General features: G+C 40.7%; 1 protein-coding gene and 1 long non-coding RNA gene across 7 annotated transcripts in view; one reads left to right on the forward strand and one right to left on the reverse strand.

The window, feature by feature from the left end:
* The window catches only part of PRUNE2 (prune homolog 2 with BCH domain), a 295,929-nt gene that overhangs the window by 149,105 nt on the left and 120,033 nt on the right, over positions 1-26,791 (reverse strand). The window lies entirely within an intron of this gene.
* LOC100937572 (uncharacterized) lies at positions 3,139-26,227 on the forward strand. The gene is made up of 4 exons (XR_010136468.1): positions 3,139-3,258; positions 21,335-21,499; positions 22,359-22,541; positions 22,772-26,227. It is a non-coding gene; the product is annotated as an uncharacterized LOC100937572 (long non-coding RNA).

The raw sequence follows: 26,791 nt of genomic DNA on the forward strand, positions 1-26,791 counted from the left end.
ATCTTTTTTTTCTTGAGACATAATACACAAACTGCTCAGAAGTGGAACACACCATCAAGGAAGGGGTAATGCATCTGTGAGGAACAGTCGCCTATATTTGTGTAAGTCAGACAATTCTCATTTGATAAAATGGTGTCTACAAAAATTAATCATCTATACACCTCAAGTCTATGTTTAGGGGCCTTTAATCCCCAAATAACAAAAGACTTAGTCAATTTAATTTGTAAGAATTCTACTTTTGTAGACCTGAACTGGATACAACTGTATCTCTGGACATCAAAGCCTGGGATCAAATGATTGCTTTTCTCTTTTGCTGGGAGTTTTTGTTGTCATGTTTTACACTTTAGACATTTTACTTTTGGTCACTAGGTGGCTCTGAATTGCCATTAGAAAGTGAAAGTCTTTAGAAAACACTGGAAAACATACATAATTTTCACCAAATAATTTTAAAATACTTCATTCAACAATGATTGACTTGAGAATATTAATCAAAGTTTATTAAAAGACCCATAAATTCCAAATAGCACTCTGTCAATCTATCTTATGTAGATTTTGAGATAGACTATTTATAGCTTTATATGAAATTATAGCTTTTGCATTGGTTATAGGTACAATTTTTAAATGATTCATAAACTATTCCAAATAATGTCACTCGGGAGCTGTATTGTATTATGTATCATGTATGGTCAAACAACTGGGTCCATCATATTTAAGAGACAACTTGAAAATACTGTCATATAACTTTAATGGCTTTAAAGTCTTTCCTAAGTGTACTTTAGCAGCCTCCAATGCATCTGGTGCCAACTCTGAAATCATTTTTAAGGTTAGCAATTTTAAACAAAAAGAATGGTTAGAACAAGGATCTTTAGCCAATTTGGAAGTCACCAACAGTTTCCCTCTGTTGTTGGAAAAAGTGATTTCTTTGCCCTGAGTTCTACATCAACCATTAAATGTGCTGCATTTGAGTCCTGTAAAGATTTAACTTTTTTCCAAATCTTTAATGACAATAATCTCTGTTATTTCATCAAAAAGTGTGTTAACATAGGAAGAAGTGATCCAAAGTCACTTCCGGATAACCTATTAATAAGGGAGGCAGGAATGGCGGCTGCAGAAATGTGTGCAGAGAGAGCAACTACGATGGGAATAATCCAGATGGCGGTCTGCTTGGCTCGAACTTTCTGGAAGAGGCCCAACTTTCAAATGCTTAATACCACTTTTTACTACAGATTCCACACATGTTCATTTCTTAACAAACTCTGAGAAAGGTAGTGAGATACTCTTGCAGTGATTTTACCCCCAGCCCCCTGGACCATCCTTTTCAAACTCTCCAAACTCTCCACATTTCTTTCTACATGTTCAAAATGCAGGCAGTGTAGAATGACTGTCTGTGGCTCCTCCAGTCCTAGCTCTTGTATGGAGGTGGAGGTCCCTATATACACGACCACATGAGATTGAGCTCCAGAGCCAGGCCCTTCACCATGAGCATGGCTGTGGACACGTGAGGAGCCTCAGTGGCTCCACAACTTGGCAATCTTAATCCAAACAAACCAGGTAAAACGCTTTTAGCTGGACTCAAGATAAATCCCAGGCAGAGCAATCCTCAAAAGAAACCAGCAAACTGGATATTGGGTTTCTGATTTACAATTTTTTTAAAACAGATAAAATAGCTTCCTTCACTCCCCACTATGTCTTCGGCTCCAACCTCGTTGAATGGTTGCCATTTCTGAGACACATCCACTGCCGCACACCTGCACTCCTCCCACCTCATGCACCATCTCCCCTTCCATCTCCATCTGGCAATGTGTACTTTTCCTCAAGTCCTGTGTCAAACGATGTGAAGACTGAGGTCTTCTTCTGGTCGGGGCAGTATTTAGCATCATGACAAAGAGCCCAGGTGCTGCCTGCACTGGAAGTCAAGTCACTTACTAGTCATGAGACCTTGAGCAAGTTACTTAATTTCAGTTGCCACATCCATAAAATGGGATCGTAGCAGGAGTACTGGTGTCACAGAGTTACGTGAGGTTTAAATAAGTTACCTTAAAGGACTTAGTACAGTACCTGGTATACTATGCGGCTTAAGTATTAATAGGCTTTGCAGTAAGTGTAGTCATCTAAGTGAGCCATAACAAGCATAGGCGTGCTTCTGGGAGTGCTCACCCCAAGTCTGAATTAGATGCAACTACTCTCTACTATCCTGGAGAAAACATACTCGTAATACCACTTCAAACACAAGCTGGTGGTGTACTTGCCCAGTTCCACCAATGAACTGGGATGAAACAAAAATAATGAACAGATGAAGTTTCATATCCCTCGTCCCCAAGAGAGGATCTGGTGTCATCTATTTAGCTTCCTTGACTTTCCTGTGCTCTCTGAGGACTGAGAGATTAAAAGCCACGTTGGTGGATACTGCAGAAGAGCAGGTGGGGAGGAGAATGGTATGGCAGTGATAGGAAGTGCTGGGAGGCCTAATATGGAGGAGAGGGGTAGTGGGGAAGAGGGAGTGGGATAAAGGGCATGGGGAAGCAAGGGGAAGAGGGAGCTTTCTTCTGTGTTTAGACAGTGAGAGGTGCCCATGAGTCAATAAATAAAAGAGGAAAGGAAATTTAATGAGTTGCCATGGACTAAGCAGTTGGATTGAGTTACATTGTTTGAAAGATATTAGTAAAGATGGGAACTCACATTTGGACAAGACTTCACTAGAGGAGCACCTCTAGAATTGACCTGTGGATCTCAACTTCGTTAGGGTTAAAAGATTATTTCTTGGGCAAGGGTAGGGCCAATAACCTCATTCACAATGCATTCATTGATTCGTTGATTCACAGAGCAAATACTTCTGAACAACTCCCGTGTTTCTGGCACTGTTCTAGGCACCAGTGATGTAGGAGCCAACAAGACAGACATGTCACTGCTCTCATGGAGCTGCATTTCAGTGCGTGGAGGCAGACAACAAATAAATAAATAAATAAATAAGATAATTTTTAATAGCAATGTGTCAACATAGTGTGATGGGAAGGAGCATGATGAGACAGAAAGTTTAAATTGGGAAATCTGAGAAATGGTATGGTTGTATGTGGGTTGGCATTCTTGCATGATGGGAGTGGCCACCTCCTTTCATATTCTGAAGTCAGAATATTCCAGACAGAAGAAATAGCAAGTGCTGAGAAGCTGGCATCAGAAAAACAGAGTGGAGATTTGTGTGGCTGCAGCCGAGGGAGACCAGGCAGATCCGCATGGTGGGAAGGACCTGATGATACAGAGGTCTGTAGGCCATGGGAATGGGTTTGGAGTTTTATTCAAAGAGCTATGGGAAGTGACTAGAAGGTTTAAAGTTGGGGAAGGGGTTTTGTGTTTGTGTTATATTTGTGTTTTATACAAATTACTCTGGTTGCTATGTTGATTGGACAGCAGAAGGGTACAAGCAGGGAGACCAGTTAGGTTATTGCAATGGTTAAGGTGAGAGATGGTGGCTGGGCCTAGGCCTTTTTGGAGTGAACAAGCTATTTGCTTGGCTTCCATGATCCTTCTCCCTCCACTGGAATGTAAGATACTTGATATTAGAGATTTTTGTCTGTTTCATCACTACTGTAACCCCAGTGTCTACAACAGACTCTGGCACATAGAAGACACTTGTTTAATGTTGCTGACTAACTATACCAAGAGAGAAGAATGATGCAGAGCAGATTTAGAGAAAAAGTCAAAGGTTCTGTTTAGCACATGTTAAATTTGAGATACCCATTAGATATTTAAATGGAGATATCAAGCAGGCAAGTTAGAGATATACGTTTTGAGTTCAGTAGCAGATGTACATTTGTTGGGGCGTGGCATTAACATATAACCACCTAGAGTGGACATGCAGTTAGAGAAAAGTCAACGAGCTGGAACCAAGCTGGGAATTCCAACATGTAGAAGTTAAACACAAGAGGAGGAGCCAGCAAAGGAAACAGAAACAGAGCTTCCAGCAGGTGGGGGGCATTTGGAAGAAAATAATGCCATAGAAGCCAAGATGAAATAGACATCAAGGAGAAGGAAGTAGTCAACTGTTTTGAATGCTAAGAAGAAACATAAGAATAGGTAAATAGTCCTTATATTTGATAACAGAGGTCACTAGTGATCTTGACGAGGGGTCTCAATAGAATGGTGGGATTATATACCTCCCTGGATTCAACTGAGGTAAGGAAGGCATATAGAATAGAGACAGGCACTATAAACAGCTCTCATAATTGCATTGTAGCAATTAGCACACTGTCTGATGGGGAGGTGACTCAATCTTTCTTGCGTAACTGAATGAATGAGTAAACTATCTATCCATCCATCCATCCCTCCATCCATCCTTCCCTCCATCCATCCATGGGGTTTGAGCTTTCAAATGTAGAAGGCACAGCCTTATCTAGTGAGAAGACATTTGGATTAGGAGTTAAGAGACAGAATCATACATCCACAGTCACTGTTTAGCTTTCTGAACTTGGCCAAACCAGTGCTTTTCTGGGACTCACTTTCCTTATCTATGAAATGGAGAGGTTAGGCTAGATAACCTCTAAGATCCAACTTTAAAATTCTTGACTGAAGGCCTAGCCTTTAGAAATATCTCGTTAGAGGCCGGACGCTGTGGCTTACGCCTATAATCCCAGTACTTTGGGAGGCCAAGGCAGGCGGATCACGAGGTCAACAGATTGAGACCATCCTGGCCAACATAATGAAACCCCGTCTCTTCTAAAAATACAAAAAAAAAAAAAAAAATAGCCATGCGTGGTGGCAGGCACCTGTAGTCCCAGCTACTTGGGAGGCTGAGGCAGGAGAAAAGCTTGAACCCGGGAGGCAGAGGTTGCAGTGAGTCAAGATTGCGCCACTGCACTCCAGCCTGGGTGACAGAGCAAGACTCCGTCTCAAAAAAACACACAAAAAAAACTCTTTAGAAATATACCAATGTAAATGCAATATCATTTTTGATTTTTACAAACTAGCTTCAAGCAGAAAAGACAAAAGCTTCAGGGGATACCATATGCTCACTCCCCAGGCAAAGCCTATCTGTGTGGGATTAATGACAGCATTGAGTGGGTGGCTGTGTGCCTTGTGGGAGAATATGTTACTAATGGTCACTGGAAGAAAAGGAGTCAGCTTTCTCTTTTCTTATGTCTTTAAGGATGCTTAATCTTCCCTTATTTAAAATAAAACACATATTAGATTCTGCATCTGAACCAACATTAACATTCCATTTCTTTCTGCCAAATTAACTTTCTTGGACAACTGGATCATGTTCATGGGCAGTGCCTCTCCCACTCACTTTTTCTGGGAATCTTGCTTTCCTTCCATGTTTTGGTCCCTACATACCTCCCTCATTTCATCCTGCACCACTTCCCCCCAGTCACAGAGGTCCAATCACACTAGCCTTCTTCACATACGTCAATTTTGCTCCTGCTTTAGGGACTTAGGATTTGCCATTTCTTCAGCCTGAAATGTACAATCCCCAGATTTTTTCATGTGTGGCTTATCATATAGGGAGTCCAAACATCACTTTCTTTGTGAGGGCTTTTTCTCCAAAGCACTGTTCTGCAGTCCAACCCTACCACTGTCACTGTCAACTCATACACAGGCATACACATACACAACGCATACACATGATCACTATTCAAAATGACCATTTTCCTTATTTATTGTTTATCATTTACCTCTCCCACCTCGCCACACCTTCCCCCCAAGGTGAAGGTAGGCTTTGTGAAATCATAACCTTGCCTGTCTTATTCACTGCTGTATTCTGGTATAGCGTCTCCAACATACTTAGTGATGAATAAATATCTGTTTAACAAATTAATAAACTCTCTCCTCTACTGAAACTGTTGTCGGCAGTCACCAAGGACCTATTCAAAACAGAATCTTTGGCCAGGCACTGTGGCTCACGCCTGTAATCCCAGCACTTTGGGAGGCCAAGGTGGGCAGATCGCTTGAGGTCGGGAGTTCAAGACCAGCCTGACCAACATGGTGAAACCTCATCTCTACTAAAAATACAAAATTATCTGGGCATGGTGGCACATGCCTGTAATCCCAGCTACTCGAGAGGCCGAGGCAGGAGAATAGCTTGAACTCGGGAGGCAGAGGTTGCAGTGAGACAAGATTGTGCCACTGTGCTCCAGCCTGGGCAAAAAGAGCAAAATTCTGTCTCAAAAAAAAGAAAAAAAAAAGCACAGATTCTTTATTTTCCTTGCTTTCCATTTCTTACTTGCCCTTGACTCCATTGATCACCTCTTTAAAAAGAAGAACTATTTTCCAGAACCTTCACTTCTGTGAGTGCATGACACTGCTCTCATGGTTGTTTCCGTATTTTCTTTGTTGACTTCTCTTCTTCCTCCTCCCCTAACAGGAGGCACCTTAAAGGCTCATCTCTTGACCCTATTTTTTAAAATACATATTGTGCATCTCTCGTGAGTCTTTAAATGAATCCAGCCTGCCCAACACAAGTCTATCCAGGGGTGTAAAAACCCAGCTGGAGGAAGCGTACACTGGCTCCTATCTTCTATCCGAACATTGTCCTTTTCGGTGTTTTCAGCATTACCCTTTCATGCTCACTATGGCTATTCTCATCTTCCCTGGCTTCCTAACCCTCTTGGTTCCTCGCTTTGGGTGTAAAAGAGCAAGGACTGGAAGCATTAATAATTATACATTCACATCTCTCTGATCTTCCCTGTTCTTTCTTCAATGATTTGGAAACTGCCCTCTAGCTATACGTGCATCACAGTGGCAGCTCAGAGGGAGTCCTGTCACCTCCCAGCCCCACCAATCCCTCCCTGGCCATCCCAGCACTGCTGCCTGGTGAGGAGGATCACATAAAGTCTAATTCCCCTCCCCAGAAAGCTTGTCTATACCTTGCCCTTGAACTAGCACTTCCATGTCAATGATTTTTCTTTTCTTTTTTTTTTTTTTTTTGAGATGGATTCTCGCTCTGTCACCCAGGCTGGAGTGCAGTGGTGCGATCTCGGCTCGCTGCAACCTCCGCCTCCTGGGTTCAAACAATTCTCCTGCCTCAGCCTCCCAAGTAGCTGGGATTACAGGCCTGCGCCACCATGCCCAGTTAATTTTTGTATTTTTAGTAGTGACGGGGGTTCGCCATGTTGGCCAGGCTGGTCTCAAACTCCTGACCTCAAGTGATCCTCCTGCCTTGGCCTGCTAAAGTGCTGGGATTACAGGCATGAGCCACTACTCCTGGCCCCATGTCAACGACTTTCACGTCTGTCTGCAGCTGCACCTAGAACGTTCTCTGAGTCTCTTATCTTTGGGTTGATATATATATGTATATGTGTGTGTGTGTGTGTGTATATCTATATATCTATATATCTATATCTATATATATATATATATATCCCTGCTGACTAGATCATCAACAATTTTGTCAAAGTTGAAGTCATCTCATAAAAAACTCACTTCAGAAAAACATTTATGGTTTACCTCACCTTAATCTGACCGTTTTCTTTTGAATTTCTTACCACCCAAGTAATTTGAATCTTCTATGATTTAATCACAAATCATTGGACATTTGCATGGTGTGAGACTCTGTATGGATTCTATGCTACATTAAAATAAAAAAGAAATTGTAAGTCTTTACTTTGCATAATTCCTACTACCAAAAACACTGTACTTTATAAAAAATTTAAATTACAGTAGTAATAGATGACTTGTTTTAACAAGTCAAACAAAGATATATAACTCAACCCCTTCCAGTCCTCTCAGCAGACCTTCTCAACCAATATTGACAGTTTAAGAGATATTCTTAGAATCTTTCATTATGGTACTCATATGCAGACCTTATCAACCAATATTGACAGTTTGAGAGATATTCTTAGAATCTTTCATTATGGTACTCATATATGGGTTGGGTCTTATTGCTTTGCTTTTAAAATATGAGATTATTATACTCTGGTTTCTCTTCAGATCCTATAAATCTCTTGCCCTTTAAAATATGAGATTAAATTATACACACTATTCTGCAGCTTAAAACAATTTTTTACTTCAATACACTGGGGACATCCCTCAGGGTCAGTACATACAGAATAACCGAACTGTTTTCCAGTAGCTCAGTAGCACTTCTTTGCATGGCTGTATCATAATTGATTCAATCCTTCCTCTATTGATAAGACATTAAGGTTGCTTTCCATTTCTTCCAAGTGAAAAATGTTAAGAGTTTTGCTCTTCTTGCCCAGGCTGGAGTGCAATGGCACAATCTTGGCTCGTCGTAACCTCCGCCTCCCGGGTTCAAGTGATTCTCCTGCCTCAGCCTCCCAAGTAGCTGGGATTACAGGCATGTGCCACCACGTCCGATTAATTTTCTATTTTTAGTAGAGACGGGGTTTCTCCATGTTGGTCAGGCTGGACTCGAACTCCTGACATCACGTGATCCTCCTGCCTCAGCCTCCCAAAGTGCTGGGATTACAGGCGTGAAACACTTTCCATATATGTCATTATATTCTGATGCTTGTATTTCTGTAGGAGAGCTTATCAAAGTAGGCTTACTGGATAAAAGGGAACATGAACTAAAAATTTAAATCGACATTTCTGGATTACTTTCAAAAAAGCGGTAGCAATTAAAATTACCCTGAACATTCTGTCATGGTTTCTCAAAAATACTTTAAAATAAAAAAGTAAATGTTTATGTTTCAAATAATTAAATTGAAAACAATCCTGAAAATGTATTATAAAGACTCTAACTAGACAAGAGCAATGAAGTCCATTTCTTAAGATTAAAAACATAAAATTTATTAACATCATAACCTAATGCAGATATCCTCCCAGAATATCAGGGCATTGCCAATTTATTATTGTTAATGCACCAAAAATGTATTCACCACAATTCTTCAGTCACTAAAAACTTATTTTTGTTAATTTTACTATAACATTTATAGTAAAACTTTTTGACTTCATTTGAGGCAACATTCTTTGACGATTATTTTTACCCTTACACTTGTTTTAATTTAGAGTGTGTTTATTTTAGTTTCAACTCAGGCATTTTACCTAAGTTTATTCTAAGTTTCTCTGGACTTTGAACCAAATACTTTTGGGAATGAGAATTCCTTGGGCATTAAAATATCAAGGATTTTTTTAAAGTGATAAAATTTCTTTTTTAAAACACATTTTCAATCCAGCCTATTGCCTTACTTTTAAAATATGTTAACGGCTTTTTCAAATGAATATATGATTCAAAAATTGAAAAGGACTCAGGATCTGAAATGTTATCCTTTCATGAAATTGACATTCATCTAAAATGGACTATGAAATATCTGGTGAAATATTATGGTAAAACTAAAATTAAAGCTAAAAGTAAACCAAATGAAACTAATATTTCAACCACAACAAAATCCTGCAAAACTGTTGAAAGCATTCTAGGTTTATTGCAACAATTTGCAATAAACTTAATTAAATGCTGATATTTTCTTTAAAGTTTAAATTTTGTTTTTTTAACCAAGAGCAGCTCAGTCAACCTAATAAAGAAAGCAAAGCCCAAAATCATTCCAAATAGCAAAGGGACAGTGGAGAAATCCAGAAATGACTGTTCATAATGGTCAGTATGATTAGTACCTCAACTTTGATAATATCTCAACTATCAATGCAAAAGTAAATTTGTGAAGGAAGATACCAAAAATTAAATTTCAAAAAATCTCAAAAAGAAGAATTAGTAATTGGTAAACTAATAACTAACTAGAGACACTGTATCACTTATTAAATTTTTTGCTACAAATTACAATAGCAAGCTAAAGTAGATATGCTTCTTGAGAAATTGACAAAAAATTCTCTAAAGATACTAAAAGACTGGCAAAACAGAAAACGCCACAGAAATGATTCTAAAGAAATATTATATAAATTATAATCATAGAAACTAGACATGATTTAAATATCATATAAATTATATTCCCATGTGAAACGTTGCAATTTTGATAACTGGTGATCAAATATATGTTTTTGCATCTTAAATATATTTATAAGAAAATGGCCAAACTATATCCCTTAATGTTCATCAACTTAGGCATTTCTTTAATGCTGCTACAATAACAAAATGAAAACTAATAAACTCAGAGTTACAAAATCCTCAAAAGCTGTCAAATATGAATTATTTCTTCATGCACTTAATAAGTCCTACTATATGCTGGGCACTCTTCTAGAAGAAAGAGCTATGAGGCAGAGTCCCTGCTCAAGGAGACAGACACAAACTGCAGCAATGTGACATGAAGGCAGGTGCAATGAGGAAGACTAAGGTGGGTCGGGGGTCAGGGATTGCTGGAGTGGGACGGTAATAATGGCTGCTTTATCAAGGTGTTTGGGTAACACTAAACAGAGTATTGAATGGCTGCAAATTGTACACATCAAAGCAGTTGTACACATTGAGTAAATTAATTTTCAAAAAATTCAGCAAAAAACAGAAAACAGGAGAAACCAAACCTAAATGTCATTCTGACTGAAGAGCAGACCCAAGAATCTGCTACTGCTTTCTGTTTTTACTTCCAATTATTTTCCAGAGGGAGAGGCCACTATATTCCATGTACTGCCCACAAAAGCCACCAACCACTCAGGTGTGGTTTGCAGACCACACGCTAAGTGAGAAAGGAAAAGCCACTCTGGCTTATTTGACAAAAAGATAGCAGAAATGCTCACCTTGTGACAAGGAGGACACTAACAGCATGGGACTCAGTGGGTTCATGAAGATGCCAAACACAAATCTGCATTACAGCAAATTTGCCTATACGAAGTCAGAAAGCAGAGTATGTGGCTCCCCACAAACTACCTTTTAACCCAAGAATCCTGGAATTCCACTCCTGGCTTTAAACCAAGGTGTCAGCTGGGAAAGCCTCCCTTCTGCCCTTGTAAGCTGAAGGAAAAGGGCTTTTTGTGTTGCTCGTTGTTTTTATCCTATCCTGGCACCAAAATGAACCACTTTTTGAGCAGACACCAGTGCCCACTACAGAGAGAAATAACAGAATGATCATAGCTTCTTAGCTACTGGTATGGAGTGGCTTTCTCAGGGATGGACTCTTCAATAGTTACAATTATTTTGTCAAAAATATTTATTTTAATTGTTTTTTTAAAATGGCAATAGTCATTTTGGGGGCTACGCAACCACAGCAATACATAGGTTGGGACATAACCAATCACTTGCTATGTAGTCTTGAAACTCTGGGAACTGTCTGTCTCCAAGCTCTAAGCAAACTCTTAAAGGAAACCAAAAATAACCCTCTGTAGTTTTGCAAAAGTCTCCTCCCATGGAGAAGGTTAACTGCAACTTGTGAACATTGTAAATTATTTTATTTATTTTTTTAGAGACAGGGTCTTGCTTGTCCCCCAGGCTGGAACGCAGTGGTGCATTCACGGTTCACTGCAGCCTTGGCCTCCCAGACTCAAGCAATCCACCCACCTCAGCCTCCCGAGTAGCTGGGACTATAGGCACACACCACTGTATCCAGCTAATTGTTTAATTTTTTGTAGAGACAGAGCCTCACTATGTTGCCCAGGCTGGTCTCAAACTCCTGGCTTCAAGCAATCCTCCCATCTTGGCCTCTCACAGTGCTGCGATTAACAGACATGAGCCACTGTACCCAGCCTGACTATGTAAATTATTGATAGACAGTCACACATGGATTTCAAAAAATTAAGTGGCTTTAACAGAAGTTGGGAAGCCCAACCAAGTCACTTTTTGCTCTTTTCCTTCAACAGGAAAAGTGTATGTTTCCTCCAAAACCTTTCCACCTGGGAAAAGGAACAATTTGTATTAAGAAACCAAAATCAAATCAACAATATAATTTCTTACATTGAAATTTATAACCTGAGATCCCACCAACTTCCCCTACTTTATATTACTTTAAGTTCATGCTTATTTCCCAAGTTAATTTTACTTCACCAAAGCGGTCTTTTGTTGTTGTTGGGATTCATCCAGCTTAAGGAAAAACTTTGAATTACTATGTGCACTGATTGAGAAGGAATTCAATAAACAGGCCATGTTACTTCCATATCCTTTTCATTGAAGAAACAGAAATTTTTGTAAGACATGGGAGAATACCAGAATGAAGAATGAGAAGAAAGGTTGATTTATGGTGGACAATCTTTTCTTTATTCATGTTGTCTGGCTTCCTAATTGTAATACATTCATCCTGCAGTCACATCACATACACACTAGTATATCTTTTTTTTTTGAGACAGAGTCTCGCTCTTGTCGCCCAGGCTGGAGTGCAATGGTGCAATCTCGGCTCACTGTAACCTCCACCTCCCGGGTTCAAGGGATTCTCCTGCCTCAGCCTCCTGAGTAGCTGGGATTACAGGCACCTGCCAGCAAGCCAGGCTAATTTTTGTACTTTTAGTAGAGGAGGGGTTTTGCCATGTTGGCCAGGCTGGTCTCGAACTCCTGACCTCAGGTAATCCACCTGACTCGGCCTCCCAAAGTGCTGGGATTACAGGCATGAGCCACTGCACCCAGCCAAGTACATCTTATGTAGGTGCAGTAATGTAAGAATATTTTTTTCCCTGTGCTGTGTTTCAACTGGTAAAGGGAATTCAACAAGGAAAATTACTTAGGAGACCCCATGCGTTAATTTTGGTAAAAATAACCCCACAGAAAAAAGGTGGAAAGTAATTGATGGAATAAAGCAGGTAGAGAAATGAGACTCCTTTATAAAGAGAAGGAGCAAGTGAAAACTAAACGAAATGACTCTTAGACAGTAGATCTATTTTAAGTCTTCAGGGCTAGGAAAGGACAGGTATTTTTAAACTTAATTGGGACATTTCAAATAACAATTAGATTATTTACTTGAAAACTTGGGCAGAGTAGAGGGAAAAGAATAGGTTTGATTCTTTTATATTTTTTAATTAAAAAAAAATATTGTTTTGAGACAGGGTCTCACTCTGTCCCCCAGGCTGGAGTGCAATGGCACAATCATAGCTCACTGCAGCCTCAACCTTCTAGGCTCAAGCGATCCTCCCACCTGACCCCCCTGAGTAAGTGGGACTACAGGTGTGCACCACCATGCCCAGTTAATTTTTTGTATTTTTTGTAAAGATGGGGTTTCACCATGTTGCCCAGGCTGGTCTTGAACTCCGGAGCTCAAGCAATCCACCTGCTTTGGCCTCTCAAAATGTTGGGATTAGAGGCATGAGCCATTGTTCCTGGCCTCCAGTTCAATTCCTTTTTTTTTTTTTTTTTTTGAGATGGAGTCTCACTCCTCGCCCAGGCTAGAGTGCAGTGGCACGATCTCGGCTCACTGCAACCTTCACCTCCCAGATTCAAGCAATTCTCCTGTCTCAGCCTCCCAGATAGCTGGGATTACAGGTGTATGTCATCATGCCCAGTTAATTTTTGTGCTTTTAGTAGAGATGGGTTTTCACCATATTGGTCAGGCTGGTCTCGAATTCCTGACCTCAGGTGATCCACCCACCTCGGCCTCCCAAAGTGCTGGGATTACAAGTGTGAGCCACTACGCCCGACCCAATTCTTTAAACCAGAATAAAATAATGATTTAAAGAAAGTTAAATATGGAGGAAACAGGGGAGCTTTAGCACCTTTGAGTAGTGAAAAGATTGTAGATTTTAGAGACAGAAAAACACGAGTTCAAATTCTGTTACCAGCTATGAATTATTTTTTGTTGCTGAGCTTCTATTTCCTCACCTATGTAATGGGAACACTAATATCTACTACACAGATGAGTTATGAGAAACAAAAATAATTTACATAAAGTTCTGGGCACTCTGTAATCACTCAGTGAATTATAAAACACCATACTTCAAGTCCCAAAGAAGAAAAAAAATTTGCCCTGTTACTTGCTAAGCTGAACTGAATAGGACCAGACAGAAAATCAAGTTTATTTGGTGGGGGGGAAAGAAAGGACTTTTTCACTAACCATCTGTGTGAAACACTGGAGGAGAAACGAGAGTCTTAGAATTTGGGAGTATAAATGAAAATATCCAGTTAGAATGCATCTCTTTGCAATGACAAAGAGGAACAATATTCTCAGAGGACCATTTTGTACTTTGTCTTTTTTTTTTTTTTTTTTTTTTTGAGACAGGGTCTCACTTTGTCTCCCAGCCTGGAGTGCAGTTGCACGATCACAGTTCACTGCAGCTTTGACCTTCCAGGCTCAAGCGATCCTCTCACCTTAGCCTCCAGAGTAGCTGGGACTACAGGCATGCACTACCACGCCCAGCTAATTTTTGTGTTTTTTTTGTAGAGATGGGATCTCGCTATGCTGCCCAGGCTGGTCACAAACTTCTCAGCTCAAGCAATCTGCCTGCCTCAGCCTCCCAAAGTGTTGGGATTACAGGTGTGAGCTACTCTGCCCAGCCCATTTTGTCTTTTTTAAAATCATTTTCTCACTCTGCCCATATTTCTTCTCTTCAGGTATGCAAGGAATGTTATCTCTTTACATTTGCCCTAGAACTCCTCAAATTTTCTTGGATGTGAAACTAGTTGTACATCATCCCATTTCAGGCAAATTCTCTTGGGCCTTACCTCTCCCAGAAAAAGCACAAGGATTGTTCACCCGGCCTTCATGCCAGCTATGCAGGCCCATTTCTAACACATCCTTCTCTAGCCTTTAGCTCGGACCAACACCAAGCACCACCATTTCTATAACTTCCATTACTCTCCTCCTATGACTACCATCCCTAAACCTAATTCCACTCTTCTCTATTTCCTTCCAAAAAATTCCAGCATTTTCTGGTGTGAGATTTGGAAGGGATAGGAATAAGAAAGAACACGGATACTACTTCTAAGCATCCCTTCTTTAGAACTACAAAAGACAATCTCATGTGCACAGAGTAATCAACTCATGAGTAAATATTTAACATTTCAGTAAAGACAGTAAGCACAAATGAACTCTTTTAAATTTTTGTACATTTTAGGGGGTACAAGTGCAGTTTTGTTACATGGATATTGAGTAGTGGTGAAGTCTGAGCTTTTAGTGTAGCCATCACCTGAATAGCAGACATTGTACCCAATGGGTAATCTTTCATTCCTTACCACCCTCCCACCTTCCCACCTTTTGGACTCTCCAATGTTATTATTTCACTCTCTGTGCCCATGTGTACACACTGTTTAGCCCCCACTTACAAGTGAGACCATGTGGTATCTGATTTTCCATTTTTGAATTATTTCACTTAGGATAATGATCTCCAGTTCCATCCACATTGCTGCTGCAAAAGCTGAGTAGTATACCATGGTATACATATACACCACATTTTCTTTTTTTTTGTTTGTTTTTTTCTTTTTTCTTTTTTTTTTTTTTTGAGATGAGTCTCGCTCTGTTGCCCAAGTTGGAGTGCAGTGGCACAATCTCGGCTCACTGCAACATCCGCCTCCCGGGTTCAAGCAATTCTCCTGCCTCAGCCTCCTAAGTAGCTATGATTACAGGTGCCCGCCACTATGCCTAGCTAGTATTTCTAGTTTTAGTAGAGATGGGGTTTCACCATGTTGGCCAGGCTGATCTCGAACTCCTAACCTCAAATGATCCACCCACCTCAGCCTCCCAAAGTGCTGGGATTAAAAGGCATGAGCCACTGTGTCCAGCCAGCAGTTTTTTTGGTTTTTTTTTTTTTTTTTTTGTATGTTTGAAGATATATGAAGTTTTCTCCTGAGTTTCTTCCTCATTACCAAAACACATACACACACACACACACAGACACAAAGGGCCTGGACCTTTCTTCCACTCAGCGGAGATTCTCAGCACTCCTAAACTGTTCCTCTTGGGTTGGGTTCCCACATCTGCCACTGCACCAATGCCATCAGGGTAGCTTCCTCTTGGGCCCTTCTTTCTCCCCTGCCCCATAGCCCTTGAGGTTGTATATTGCTGAGAGATGATGTTGTTTGAAGGAGAGAAGTGGGGGTGGGCAGAGAAGGGAAGAAATGCAATGACCCAAAGCATGTGAAACTGCTAGGGACAAAGGGTAAGAAAGAAAGACCATTCCAGGATTCCACAATGAAGTAGGAGAGGGGTGCCAACCTTAGTTTTAGTAGGGAGGCTTCTCAGACTGCCCTGTTCTCAACAATGGGGAAAAAGTCTTCTGAGAAAGAATATAATAAGCACAGGAATGGTGGGAAGGCAGAAAATCAAAGTAAGCAGGAGCACTGGCCAGCCATGCCCACCATGCTCTGTAAAATGCTATCCCAGGCGCAGAGCTCTGAGCTCAGCACACAGATGTCACTCCATACAGTTTGCTGGCTGAGTGAAGAAATGAATTTCAGGGGCAAGAACTCCTTTGTGCCTTCCCACATGTAATCATTTATTCAATTCAATAAATATTTGTTAGTCCCAATTTATGCAAGGCATTCTTGGGGATACAGCATTAAATAAAACAGACAAAAATCCCTACCCTCGTGAAAGTCACATTTCAATGCTGGTGAAACACAATACATATATAAACAAGTAGATATGTTATATGTCATTGGTTGATGGGGCAGTGCAGAAAAATCAAACAGGATAAGGTGGATAGAGAATATCAGGGGAAAGGGAAGTATTATTCTATATAAGATGGTCAGGGAAGATGTCACCATTTACATGACATTTGAGCAGAGAATTGAAATAAGTTCAGGGGGCTAACTATGCAGGTATCTAGGGAAACTGTTTTCTAGTCAGAGAGGGGACAGCAGGTACAAAGTCCCTGAGGCAAAAGCATGCTTGTTGTGTTCTAGGAAAAGCAAGGAAGACAGCATGTCTATAGCAGTGGGAGGTGGAGGGATAATAAATAGTAGGTGAGGTTAGAGGGGACCAAATAATGTATTTTCGATCCAGAGGTTCCCAACCTTGGCCGCACATTAGATTTATTCTAAGGAGCTTTTTAAAAATACCAATGACTGGGTCCCAGCCTACAGTGATTAAATCAGAATCTCTGGAGGTAGACTTGGGAATCTGATGTTTGCAAGTTTCCTAGGTGAGTCAAGACTGAGGAAGACCACTGCAGGCCATTGTAAGAGCCGGGCGTTGATCTCATCCAACCTTTCCCTCAGCTCTTCTAGAGATAGCCAGCATTCTCTTATGGCAGAAATACAGCCTTTCACCCTCACAGAAATACATAGGACAACAAATTCAATAAATTAATTCACTGGTATGGATGATTTTCTCAGGCTAATTGTTTCCAGTTTGATAGGAGACAATTAAAGGCTGGAAGGCACTGGATGCCTGATGATGAATTGGACTTTCAAACTGGGGCACTACTGAAACGATGGGATGGCCAGAGACACAGGAGATCAGTTGGAGCAAGCTCAATAACAAAGTGGTTCAACGAGGACTTGGAATTGCATGGAGGTGGAGCTGAAGTTTAGCCCAGTTGTTTACTAGTTGAGTGAACGTGGATGACTGGATGATCATTTCTCATCTCTGAGCCTCAGGTTCCCCATCCATAAAGTGGGATATAGTATGATCTACTTCACTGGGTTATTAGAAGGATGAATTGAGATAATTTATTTCAGGTGCCTAGAACAATGCCCAGATTAGTACATTTGGTAGAACTGAGAAACGGCATAACACCAAATTTAATACATGTCAGATGTTACTATGATTATCATTCAATCTCATAGTTTTGTCATGGCCCAATTTATCCTCACTTGTGCCTCAACAAATTGAACTGTTAACAAAGGAATCTCTGGTCCTGGGTAATGGCTAAGCACCACTGAGCATTTCCATTGCAGTTGGCTTCTTGGGTTTGCTAGCTGTATCACTAGTTATCTTAAATAAATGAAGTTTTAACATTTCTCCAGTGATTTTTTTTATCTCACCTTTGAAGATACTATTTTATGTGATTAAATAAAGAACTTGAGAAGAACAGGTTTCATTAAATATAAAATCAATGTAGATTCAAATTTTCTGGATGGGCAATACTTATGTTCACAGGAAATGCTTTAAAATATGCAGAAGATAATTAAATAGCAACGGACAAAGTGAAAAACTTAGACCTGTTTTTTTTGGAAGTATCTGGATGTTCCTTAGTCACTTAAAGGAGAACTGAAAAATAGCAGTGAGTTCCACATAATCCAACCTGTGAGATTAAGGCTCTTTGTGGGGAAGGACAAAGATCTGTAAATTTACAGTTTCCTTCCAAAGCCAATGTCGAATTTTGAAACATATCAAAGCTCTTCTTCAAGACAAATAATCTATAGTACATCTTTCTTATGGGATGGACTTATGAAAAATGGTGGCTGTCAACATCTAGTCACTTTAGCTCTCAAAATGGTTCACTTTAAGAGAAAGTTTTAGAATATCATATTTATTCCCGTGGAAGGACAACATTGTGGCTTGGACTTTATAAGGTCTTTATTCAACTAAATAGGTAAAGAAACCTCCATGACAGGAATCTGAAACATTGTCCCTGGTTCTCATAAATACTCCACTGTATTGTCTGAAATGACTTATCTCAGTCCTGACTGTGGGCTCAGATTTACTGTACAGTTCATCAACTTCTCAGCATGATGGATAATGAATGTTTCATTTACATCGCTAATTGCCAAGCCATGGTTCCTGCAACCTTTAACCCGTATGCTTTATCCCATTATCACCATATGTCAATATAATTGCATTTAACATTCCAAATGATAAACTTTCTTCTATACAGAGAAATATTTTTCACAAAGAAATCGTGTGAGGGCTGCTGGTAAAATACAAGTCTATTACAGGAAATGACAGGGATTAAACTAGAAATATAAGAAGATTCTCGTAACTAGTAAAATCCATCTTCAGACAAGGAGCCTTGATTTCATATATAGGAAAAATACTGGTATTTTCTTAAGGATTTGTCTTTGTTGCCTTTTAATTGAACAAATGCATAAAAAGAGATTCCTAAAGTAGTGCAACTAAACTTTCAGGCCTATGTAAGATCCAAGAAATACATATTTTTTAAAACTGGTTAGTGATAGCTACATGACCCAATTATATTTTCTATATTTATTTGATTATCAGCCAGTAAACTAACAATGAAGCAGCTGCACACTCCCCCAACAATTGACAATTGAACAAATTTCCAGAGAGAAGTGAAAAATATCAAAAATTAAAATCCTAAACTTGAAGACAAGTTGAGAGACCATTTAGTCTGGCCACCTGTATCCAAGATTCATTTAAAACCAAGCAGCGGCCAGGCGCGGTGGCTCACGCCTGTAATCCCAGCACTTTGGGAGGCCGAGGCGGGCGGATCACGAGGTCAGGAGATCGAGACCATCCTCGCTAACACAGTGAAACCCCGTCTCCAATAAAAAAAAAATACAAAAAATTAGCCAGGCATGGTGGCGGGTGCCTGTAGTCCCAGCTACTTGGGAGGCTGAGGCAGGAGAATGGCGTGAACCCGGGAGGCAGAGCTTGCAGTGAGCCGAGATCGCCCCACTGCACTCCAGCCTGGGCGACAGAGCAAGACTCCATCTCAAAAACAAACAAACAAACAAACAAAACAAGCAGCAAGAGGGTTTTGTTTTTGTTTTCAGATGTGGTAGGTGTTTCCCACAAAGACAGCTACTGAGAACCAATGAGGAGCCAGCTCCTCCATCATATCGGGAGATGCCCAGGTGGGGATCTGCCCAGGACCATGCAGGCTACGCTGCAAGCTAGGGTGTGCCTGCAACCCTCAACCCCGTGTGTTTCCCATCTCAGAAAGTGGTCTAGGACATCCACCAAGTTTTTATGGTACGTACCTGAGAATAATCCATGACATTTTTTCCTCCCTAGTCCCCATAGCCAGTCCATGAACACATCCTATTGGTTATTACTTAAATAAATTAGATATATTAAATATCTATAAAAATGTATCTTGAATTTTTCTACTACATTTTGACTGCCCCCATCCTACTTCAAACCATGGTCACCTCTCCCATGGTCTATGAAGGCAGCCTCTAACCCATCTCTTTATTTGTATTGTTACCTGCTTTCCAGTAACTCTTTGCCACATCCCTATCCTTTTTATAATCCTCCGGTGGCTTCCCTTGAACTTAAAATAAAGTCTGAAGTGTTCACTCTGGCCTGGGAGGGCTTGCAGGATCTGATTCCACCACCTCTCCAGCCATGCCACCCCCTCCCCTACACTCACTATGACACATGCAGTTTCTAATGAATTTTCTTTCAGTTTCCTGAATGTGCCGATCTATTTCCCACTTCAGAGCCTTTGCACTGCTGTTCCCTTTGCCTGGAACGCTCTTACCCCTAGTCCTTTCCTGGCCTATATTGTATATGCTTGGTTTATAAACTTAAAAATTACTTTCTTTGGAGGCCTTACACACCTCCCTATCTAATGTAAAGTAGGTTATATACATTTTCTCATAACAGCATCCAATAATTTTCTTCATAGCACTTAAATTAGTTTGAAATCTACATTTATATGTACGATTACTTGTTTAATGTCTTGCTTCCTGACTAAACTGAAAGCTCCAAGAGGATAAGAATTATGTGTATTTTAGTTCCTTATGTCCCTCGTACCTAGCACATAGCATATAGTGTTGGTGAATGAGTTAACGGTGACTGTCTTGGTATTTCACCTTTCATCCTACTGGACTCTCATTTCCTATAACCAAAGTGTACAGCAAAATGAATGGAGATGTTGGAGTCAGAATACAGGTAGGCAAGATAATCAGAGACATAGAAAGCACTGGGAAAGCCTGGCCAGGCACGGTGGCTCATGCCTGTAATCCCAGCACTTTGGGAGGCCGAAGCAGGTGGATCACGAGGTCAGGAGATAGAGACCATCCTGGCTAACACGGTGAAACCCCATCTGTACTAAAAATACAAAAAATTAGCCCAGCGTGGTGGTGGGCACCTGTAGTCCCACCTACTGGGGAGGCTGAGGCAGGAGAACGGCGTGAACCCGGGAGGTGGATCTTGCAGTGAGCCGAGATGGCGCCACTGCACTCCAGCCTGGGTGACAGAGCGAGACTCCATCTCTAAAAAAGAAAAAAAAGAAAGCATTGGTAAAGCCTAAATGGTCTATAGGCCAGTTGGAAGAGAAGTGACACAACTCTCAGAAAGGGAAAGAATGAATGAATGAAAGAATGTGCTTTCTGGGGAGGAACAGTCAGCATTTTTGACAATTTCTAAGAGGCAGTTCAGTGGAGTAGTTAAGACCATGAACGCTAGGGCCAGATTCTGCTTCTTCATATTTTTACAGCCTTGGGAAAGTTATTCTCTCTGTGCCACACTTTGTTTATCTGAAACATGAAGACAACTACAGCATCTTCTTTACAGAGTTCTTCTAAAAATTAAATGAGTTAATTTTTGTAAAATCCGTCAAAGAGTCCCAGCCATATGTTAAGTTCCATATAAATACTTTTCTAATAAAAATAAAATTTTGGAGTTATAAGCAGTAAAGCTTTGGAGGTAGTTTCTTGGATACTGTTTTATGTCCTAAGGAATTACAACACATACACTTAGTGTTTCAATGAACACCAAGATCATTAAGCGAAGAGCTAGTCCACTGCGAGTCTCCTCAATGACACAGGGCTGGATCACCATCGACGGCACTTTCTGAGTAGTTAGTGCAGCAAAGAAAGACTACAGACATCTCAATGGCAGGGGTGAGTTACATGGTAGAATGAAGAATAGACCAGAAGCCAGAAGTGCTGGCCTTTAACCATATACCTGCTATTCGCTAGCTGTGTACCCTCTGCAAATGTCCTGGGTCTTAGATTGGTGTCTATGAATTAGATAATCTTTAAGATCTCTTCTAGCCTCCCCCATGTTATGTGTCACTTTCCTTAGGTTTCTTTTAAAGTGCCCAAAACAGTCCACATAGCAGGTATTGTGGTGATTAAACAGAAAGGCACTGAACCACAAAGTAGACACTTGATTAACATCAGTGGTATCTGACTATGCCTTTTTTTGTTTGTTTGTTTTTTGGAATCGGAGTTTCACTCTGTCACCCAGGTTCGAGTGCAATGGCACAATTCCAGCTCACTCCCATGTTCAAGCAATTCTCCTGCCTCAGCCTCCCGAGTAGCTGGGATTACAGGCATGCGCCAGCACGCCCAGCTAATTTTTGTATTTTTAGTAGAGACGGAGTTTCACCATATTGGCCAGGCTGGTCTTGAACTCCTGACCTCAGGTGACCCACCTGCCTCGGCCTCCCAAAGTGCTGGGATTACAGGTGTGAGCCACTGCTCCCCAAGAAGTCATATGACCTGTGGGATCTGTAGAGGGGACCTCAAGAGAATGGTGTGTGTCAGGCACTGCACTAGTGACTTTATGCAGATTGCTTCATTTGTTCCTGCCAACAGCCCACTGAAATAAGTATTAAAATTCTGTGCCCAGTGAAGAAACAGAGAGGGTGTTTGTGATGCTCGGAAACCAATAACATTGTGTATAGCTCTCAACTCAAGTTCAGGGTATGCTGACACCTTGCCATTTGTCTCCTCAAATGGTCGTATGTATTTCCAGGTGAGAAATAAGAAAGGCTGCTGACTTTACCATCTGAGGCCACACATCTGCTGAAATGGAGATAATTAACATCACTAGAAACAGCAAGATGACAATATAATGTCTAAGTAGTGACATATTTTTGCACATTTCCAGCTCCTTTAAATATCCACACACACAGGAAGCACAAAAGAAAGCACAGAGGTAACTGCTTTATAAAGCACTCAATTTCTACTCAGAAATTTTTGATGACCTTAAGTTCCTCTACTTATTTCTATCCTTCCTACTCACTGGCCTCCCAGAATCCACTACCGATTTTCTATTTCTTGCCTCGTATTGTCTGACTGGCTCACTTGGATTTATCCTCTCACAGAGTCTGGACTTTCTACCTGGGCTCACCCCCGTCCCTCCATATTTGTCCTCCACTTTCACAGATCCCTGGGAGAAATGCCCGGCCGCCATTTTGGGTCATCGATGAGCCTTGCCGTGTGCCTGGTCCCGCTTGTGAGGGAAGGACATTAGAAAATGAACCGATGTGTTCCTTAAAGGATGGGCAGGAAAACAGATCCTGTTGTGGATATTTATTTGAACGGGATTACGGATTTGAAATGAAGTCACCAAGTGAGCATTACCAATGAGAGGAAAACAGACGAGAAAATCTTGATGGCTTCACAAGACATGCAACAAACAAAATGGAATACTGTGATGACATGAGGCAGCCAAGCTGGGGAGGAGATAACCACGGGGCAGAGGGTCAGGATTCTGGCCCTGCTGCCTAAACTGTGCGTTCATAACCAAATCATTTCATATTTCTAACCCTCAAAATAAAGCTGTTGTAACATCTTATCTCTACGGTTCCTTCTGGGCCCAACATTCTCCATATATCCAGCCACACTCATTTTTAATATTTAGTTCCCAGATCTGTACTGTGACCTTTCTACACTGTGGAATAACATTTCCCATTTTGTTCAAAGACCCTTCGTGTTGCTGCCTAATATTTAGCTGACTGCTTCTCCTAAGGAGTGTTCTGGCCCAGGGGATCGGTGAACAGGCTAGGAAGACTCTCAAGATCTTTCCGGGGTTATACTTACTAGCACATAGCATGATGATTACGGAGTGAATTATCTAATCAACATCATCCTCAGTGTCTTTGCCCATACTGAAATTCATTTCCGACTTTTGTGCCCGTTCTCAAGACCTCAAAATGTCATTCCATTAATATCACAAGATTAACTTTTTTTTTTAACCTGGAAGAATTCAATGTTACATACAGCTATGGGAATTTAATTACATATTTCGTTTTCCAGTGCAAAGATGACTAAGTCCTTTATCTCTCCCTTTTGTTTGATTTTTTTTTCCAGTATAAAGTTCAAATGCTTAGCCTTGTACTGAGGCTCTATATGGCCACAACCTCTCTCCATCCCTCCAGCCTCATCTGTCATCACCATCATCCCCTCCCACGCACGTAAACAAAATTTAACTTGTAATTCCTTGAACATGTCAGGCATACATTATTCCTTCTGCCTGAGAAGCTCTTCCTTGTCTCTTAAATCTAGAATGATGTAAAGTTTTGAATAAGTTGACTATCTTACTTCATGCAAAGAAGAGACACATATGAGATTCATCATCACATGAGACAGCAAATACTAAAAGTGTAATTTGAATATAAGAGTTTAGATAAATATATGAAATGCAAGATCCACAGAGGGAATTAAAATGGGGCACGTTTGTAAGCCTGGGGTGTGAAGCAAAGGCAGGGAACCTCATAGTATCCTATATAATACACTTCATTTCTCTATCTCTATCACAATATCCAACAAGCTTTTCACAGAATCCATGCAGTGCAAATCCCCAAAGGTAACCTTTATCCATTTTATGGTGAGTGCTCTTTAGAATTTTGGCAAATCATACTGGTCACTTATCTCATATCTTGAGATGTGTTTGTCCTCGTAGTTACTTGGAAGAAATAGGGCACTCTTGTGAGCCACTTTAGGGTTCACTCCTGGCAATAAAGCATTTACAAAGAGCTACTCAGGACCAGTTGTTAAGAGCTGTGTGTGTGTGTGTGTGTGTGTGTGAGTGTGCATGCTGAAGTGTGCCTCTCTCTCTTTGACCCATTATTTCAGACTTAAAAACAAGCATGTTTTCAAATGGCGCTATGAGCTGCCAATGATGTATCACCACCATATCTCATTATTCTCCAGTAAATGTGATAATAATGTGATCTGTTAACATAAAAAAGTTTGACTTCACAAAAGCAGCTGGAAATGGACAACCACAATATGCATAAATCTAACTCCTACCATCAGCTACACACTGCTTGACATATATTGTTAGAAGCACCTCGCATTTGTGGGTTCTCTTAAGCAAAATACTTGCATTAGGTCTCAGCTGGGGCTGTGCATCAGGCGGTTTGAGAAATATTCAATTCTCAGCAGAAGCCAGAATTTGAATTCCCTCATCTTTCAGGAATCATTTACCAGGTTTGGAGAGGATTCAGACAGCTCAGGTGCTTCCACTAATGTCTCTGAACTTCTGTCCGTCTTTGTTCATGGATAGTGCAATAAATAATGTTATCTTTGAACTGAGGCTCATAGGAGAGAATAAAAGAACTCTAAGTGATATCAACATTAGGGATTCAAAGAAATATTAGATTTAAGCTCACAGTGGTCAAAAGGAACCAGGATGCAAAGAACTTTGAGCTGTCATCATCCCCATCTCCATGAGCCACAACCAACAGCAGGACCCAATGCATGTCTGAGATCCTTAAATCAAGGAAACCAGTGTCATGAGTTGAATTCTCCTATTATGGATACTAGCTTCTGGCCATCTCTGGCTCTCCTCTTGACACATATTAGCTTCTAGCCTTTGCTTCCACGACTTTTATCTTTTCTCCAACACATCGCTTACCAATCCTCCCTCTGCTCTGCTGCTTTGGACTTCCCCACAAGAATTTCAACGGCTCTCAAGTCTTTACTTCCATCCCCACCACTAACCTGAATGCCTAGACCCTTATTTTTATTAATTTCCAATAGATGCTGCCTATGGGCTATATTGCCTTAGATGAACATTAGATATTTAAAGCTCAAAAGGTTCAAAATCAAACTCATTATCTTCTCTTTCTTTCACCTCCTTGCTCCTCTCCCTATATTACTGATTGCACTTAACAGCATGGTCCCCAGTGTAGCCATGCAAATGAGAAACCCAGTGGCTCCTTGTGGTACATGCATGCAAGACTGGTGAAGCCAGAAGGATGACTGATTATGCCTCATGGGTGGAGGGGACCGCTCCTGGGCCTTCGTGATTGTCAGGAGCAAGACCTGAGATGCTCCCTGCCTTCAGGGTCCTCTGCACCTCCCATTTCTAAAGAAGATCCACAGAATTTGCTACATTTGAGAATTCCAATTAGGAACTCACACTTTTTATCTGCCCTATCAATTTTTTAAACTTGCTGAAAATTAAGTTTTTTCAAAAGCTGTCATTCTAAATTACTTTTTCTTACAGTGTCTTGGCATACTATATCAACTTTGATTCTTTGTTACAACTTTTCTTACTCTTTTATCACCAAAGTGGCTTTTATTCTCTTTATTATTTTCTTTTACTACTATATTACATTGTTATACTTATTATTTTGTTCTCTGTAGTATCAATTTATTTTATTTAGTTTCAATTTATTTTTATTGCTGACTTTTAAAAAAAGTGATTCGGGGAGTGGGAGAAAAGGGGAGGGAGAGCATCAGGACAAATACCTAATGCATGTGGGACTTAAAACCTAGATGACGGGTTGATAGGTGCAGCAAACCACGATGGCACATGTATACCCTGTGTAACAAACCTACACATTCTGCAGATGTATCCCAGAACGTAAAGTAAAATTTAAAAAAAAGTGATCATTTGCCATGCTTGTTAGCCTTTTTCTACATACAGTATTTCACTTTTCCACTTACGAATTTATTTTTTTCTTAAGGTAGAAAATTGCACACATCACACACACTCATCCCTTTGTCTCCATAGCCAAAGACACTGCTTTGCTCCAGTCCTGCAGCAGCTTCAACCTGGCCTGTCAATGGCAATGGCCTCCATGATGCTCTCATGGTCACTAGACAGCCCTCTCCAATCCCACCTCCCACTGCCCACAGGAGAAAGCCCCGTCTAGTCGCACAGTGCCGAAGGCCTTAGAGCCCAGCTCCTCCCGACTTCCTTTCCTGTGACTGCAGCTTCTGGCCCTGTCTGTGCTGCCGCAGCTTCCCACATCTCCACAGTCACCAAGCGTTCCTTCCCACACATGGCCTCAGAACATTCCCTGTCTAGGATGCCTTTTCCCCTTTCTTCCACCTAGCTTTCTCCATCCTTTAAGATTCTGCTCAAGAGTCCCTGACTTCTGAAGCCATCACCAGCAACTAAAGTTGTTTGTGCCCTCACCTGGTTTTCTAATATTTGTCAATAGACTATGA

Source organism: Pongo abelii, chromosome 13 (genome assembly GCF_028885655.2).
Source record: "Pongo abelii isolate AG06213 chromosome 13, NHGRI_mPonAbe1-v2.0_pri, whole genome shotgun sequence".
Classification (NCBI taxonomy): Eukaryota; Metazoa; Chordata; class Mammalia; order Primates; family Hominidae; genus Pongo; species Pongo abelii.